Here is a 5000-nt window from a genome sequence, read left to right on the forward strand (position 1 = left end):
TTAATGGAAAGGGCAACCGATATCTTTGACATTAAAGAAACATGGCCAAATTTCTACAGCACAGGAAAAAAATTGGTAAGCATAGAACAGTGCTCCAGAAATTTCAAGTAGTGCACAGTTACACATCTTTAATTTTGAGCAAATACAGTAATCATAGGAAAAAATGCTATTGTTTGCAGACTAGTTAACAGACAGAATTTTATACGTAATTGCCTCTTTTATTTGCATGGACACTGTTTTTAAAGTATACATATATTTGATTTGTATTATTGAGGATCATTTCACCTATCCTTCATTGTGGCAGTCACTAGCCTATGCAACAATCATCCTGGCCTGCTGGAACCTCAGTCACACACATTTTTTAAGGTAGAGTTTGTAGATTCTGCTGGGGATTTATTGTCAAATAGGATATCAATTCCAACTCTTGTCCCCCCGTAATTTATTCTCCAGAGTAGGAAGTGCAGAATCAGTGGTAATTGTTTCACACTTTCCCTCTTGGGTTGGTGATATGATTTTAAGCCTTCCAGCGAGTTTTTAGTAAATATGGATAGAGCACGACTGTTATAATTGAATTTAAAAAATCAGTTATACAGGTGTGTTTGTAATATTTATGGTAGTCTATTTTTTTAGAACTGACCTTCATCTAGCAACAAGATGTATTCTAGACTGGTTCTTCATTTGATATTGAAGTGCCAGTCGAGTAGCTCTAGACTATGTGTGTATGGCAAGTGCTTGAGTTACTGCAGGTGTATCAGTATGTTTTCCTTAAGACTTTAGGCCATTCATTACTGGTCGCAGCAAGTGTCAAGCAGAGATGCATAGAATGTAGGCCATATGATCATGAAAAAAAATCCTTTTGTTTAAGGCATTGCCATTGTATTGGAATTGTTTATTAATATTTTTCTCTAAAGATTTAACTATGTCTTGACGTGTGAAAAAGGGTGATTTGTTCTTTGTTCTTTGCGAAGTTTCTAACAGAAACTATGACACCAGAAATGAGTGAATTTGATATAGGTGAGAGTGAGAAACATGAATTATTATCCAGGATTTCCATATCATATCTTTAGAAGCAATAAAACTCTGTATATGATCTGTTACACGTAGTTGGTGATGAAATGTGTGTTATAAATATTGGAAAGCGGCTTTTTTGTTTCTGACCACATTGGTCATATGTGTACCACATATGACCATTTTTTCTTTATCATATAAATAGCACTATTTTTTTATTACATGGAATAAGGCCTCCAAATTATAAGTGGAAGCTCTATGTTGCAGTATGGTATGTGAATATCAGTAATAATAACCTATTGGACCACATCCCCATAGAATTTAATTGCTGTCATTCCATCCAACAATCAACTTCACAGCTGGACTTAGCTGGCATGTATAGCATATATAACAATCCTTGATTATATATAGGCTTGTGAGTGAGGGTCACTTCAGTTGCTTTGTCGAGCAGTGTTTTTTTCCCTGTTGTTTGTGATGAGTTTCATTGTGGCCAAAGTCCCATATACAGTGACTAGTTTAATTAAGACAGACAGGCAGAGAGAGAGAGAGAGGGGGGGGGGGCAGTGAGAAAGAGAGAGGAGGACAGTGAGAAAGAGAGAGGGGGAGCAGTGAGAAAGAGAGAAGGGAACTGAGAAAGAGAGAGGGAGACAGTGAGAAAGAGAGAGGGGCATAGAGAAAGAGAGAGGAGCTTAGAGGAAGAGAGAGGGGCCGAGAGAAAGAGATGGGGTGAGAGAAAGAGAGACGGGCAGAGGTAGAGGGAGGGACAGAGAGATAGAGAGAGAAGGACAGAGAGAAAGAGAGAGAAGGACAGAGAGAAAGAGAGAGAAGGACAGAGAGAAAGAGAGAGAAGACAGAGAGAAAGAGAGAGAAGGACAGAGAGAAAGAGAGAGAAGACAGAGAGAAAGAGAGAGAAGACAGAGAGAAAGAGAGAGAAGGACAGAGAGAAAGAGAGAGAGAAAGGCAGAGAGAAAGACAGAGAAGTACAGAGAGAAAGAGAAGGGCAGAGAGAATGAGAAGAAAGAGAAGGGCAAAGATAAAGAGAAGAGCAGAAGAGAAAGAGAAGAGCAAAGAGAAAGAGAAAGAACAAAAGAAGAAGAGAAGAGCAAAGAGAAAGAAGAGCAACAGAGAAAGAGAAGAGCAAAGAGAAAGAGAAGAGCAAAGAGAAAGAGAAGGGCAAAGAGAAAGAGAAGGGCAAAGAGAGAGAGAGAAGAGCAAAGAGAGAGAGAGAGAGAGAGAGAAGAGCAAGAGAGAGAGAGAGAGAAGAGGAAAGAGAGAGAGAGAGAGAGAAGAGCAAAGAGAGAGAGAGAGAGAGAGAGAAGAGCAAAGAGAGAGAGAGAGAGAGAGAAGAGCAAAGAGAGAGAGAGAAGAGCAAAGAGAGAGAGAGAGAGAAGAGCAAAGAGAGAGAGAGAGAGAAGAGCAAAGAGAGAGAGAGAGAGAGAGAGAGAAGAGCAAAGAGAGAGAGAGAGAGAAGAGCAAAGAGAGAGAGAGAGAGAGAGAGAGAAGAGCAAAGAGAGAGAGAGAGAGAAGAGTAAAGAGAGAGAGAGAGAGAGAGAAGAGCAGAGAGAGAGAGAGAGAGAGAAGAGCAAAGAGAGAGAGAGAGAGAGAGAGAGAGAGAGAGAGAGAGAGAGAGAGAGAGAGAGAGAGAGAGAGAGAGAGAGAGAGAGAGAGAGAGAGAGAGAGAGGCAAGAGAGAGAGAGAGAGAGAGAGAGAAGAGCAAAGAGAAAGAGAGAGAGAAGAGCGAAGAGAAAGAGAGAGAAGAGCGAGGAAAGAGAAAGAGAGAGAGAAGAGCCGGGATAAAGAGAGAGAGAGAGAGAGAGAAATAGCAAAGAGAAGAGAGAGAGAAGAAAGCAAAGAGAGAGAGAGAGAGAGAAGAGAAAGAGAGAGAGAGAGAGAGAGAGCAAAGAGAGAGAGAGAGAGAAGAGCAAGAGAGAGAGAGAGAGAGAGAAGAGCAAGAGAGAGAGAGAGAGAGAGAGAAGAGGAAAGAGAGAGAGAGAGAGAAGAGCAAGAGAGAGAGAGAGAGAGAAGAGCAAAGAGAGAGAGAGAGAGAGAGAGGGAAAGCAGTTATAAGTTTCATAGTAATCAAAAAACACCAGGAAAGAGTTGGAGAGAATATTAATGAGAGAGAGAGAGAGGTGATGAGAGAGAGAGAGAGAGAGGTGGAGTGAGAGAGAGAGAGAGAATGATGAGAAGAGAGAGAGAGAGAGAGAATAAGGGAGAGAGAGAGAGAGAGAGAGAGAGAGAGAGAATGAGAGAATGAGAAGAGAGAGAGAGAGAGAGAGAGAGAGAGAGAGAGAGAGAGAGAGAATGATGAGAGAGAGAGAGAGAGAATGAGAGAGAGAGAGAGAGAATGAGAGATAGAGAGAGAGAAATGAGAGATAGAGAGGAAGAGGGAATGTGAAAGATAGAGAGAGAGAGAATGAGAGATAGAGAGAGATTAGATAGAGAGAGAGAGGAGAGTGAGAGATAGAGAGAGAGAGAATGAGAGATAGAGAGAGAGAGAGAGGATGCGAGAGATAGAGAGAGGAGAATGGTGAGAGATAGAGAGAGAGAGAATGAGATAGGAGAGAGAGAGAATGAGAGATAGAGAGAGAGAGAGAATGAGAGATAGAGAGAGAGAGAATGAGAGAGAGAGAGAGAGAGAGAGAGAGAGAGAGAATGAGAGGGAGAGAGAGAGGGAGAGAGAATGAGAGAGAATGAGAGAGAATGAGAATGAGAGAGAATGAGAGAGAATGAGAGAGATGAGAGAGAATGAGAATGAGAGAGAGAGAATGAGAGAGAGAGAATGAGAAGAGAGAGAATGAGAGAGAGAATGAGAGAGAGAATAGAGAATAGAGAGAGGCGTGAGAGAGAGAGAGAGAGAGAGAGAGAGAGAGAGAGAGAGAGAGAGAGAGAGAGAGAGAGAGAGAGAGAGAGAGAGAGAGAGAGAGAGAGAGGTACAGGAGAAAGAAGAGAGGGACAGAGAGAACGAGAGAGAGAGAAAGTGAAAGAAGAAAGAGGTAAAGAGATAGAGAGAGAAGTACAGATGAGAAAAAGAAGGAAAATGACAGAGAGAAAGAGAGAGGGGCAGAGAGAGAGACAGACAGAGACAGAGTCAGAGAGAAAGAGAGAGGGACAGATAGAAAGAGAGAGAGAGAGAAGGCCAGAGAGAAAGAGAGAGGGACAAAGAGAAAGAGAGAGGGGTAGAGAGAGAGAGAGAGAAGGCCAGAGAGAAAGAGAGAGGGACAGAGAGAAAGATAGAGATAGATAGGGATAGAAATAGAGAGAGAGATAGTGAGGGGGAGAGAGTAAGAGTGAGAGTGTGAGTGAGAGGTAGAAGTGAAGTGGGTTGATATGGATTAGGAGTTTAACGTTCACTCTTAAACTAGCAAATTTAATGTAGCTATAAATTTGCATAGCTTAATGAGGCAAGATTTAATATTAGGTAATGATATACATTCATTAACATGACTGGCAAGGATCATACAGCTTGTTCTGGCAAAAGAGGTCACATTTCCGCTGTGAATTTTTAGAAGTTTAAAATTGCTTTATTTACTTTGATTTTGTTGTAGTCCAAAGCAAACTCACAACAAGACTTATGTGTTAACAATATATAAACCAGGATAAAAAGTTCTGCTCAAAGATCTGGATGGGATATCTGTCTAAACATACAAGAGACATATCAGCCTAATACATTTCACTTCAAGATTGCTGCTATTATTACTGTAGGCAACAGAAGTAGTATTTTATTGATAAAATCAGCATCACATATCACAGTGCTTCTAATGCATTACAAGACATGAAATGTGGAGAAGTGAATCATTGTATCTGCAGAGTTAAGGGTATTGATTCAAGCATGAATACTGGTTGGCACTCTTCGGTGTAACTGTATACCCTATATAACTTACTCCGTGAATTTCCTTGGGTATCACCATGGGGACAATAGATTATTCCAGTAACTTATAAACAGCATGCAGAAGAGCATCTGCCAACGCATAGGTTACACCAGGTTTTGC

This window comes from Penaeus vannamei, chromosome 8 (genome assembly GCF_042767895.1).
Source record: "Penaeus vannamei isolate JL-2024 chromosome 8, ASM4276789v1, whole genome shotgun sequence".
NCBI lineage: Eukaryota > Metazoa > Arthropoda > Malacostraca > Decapoda > Penaeidae > Penaeus > Penaeus vannamei.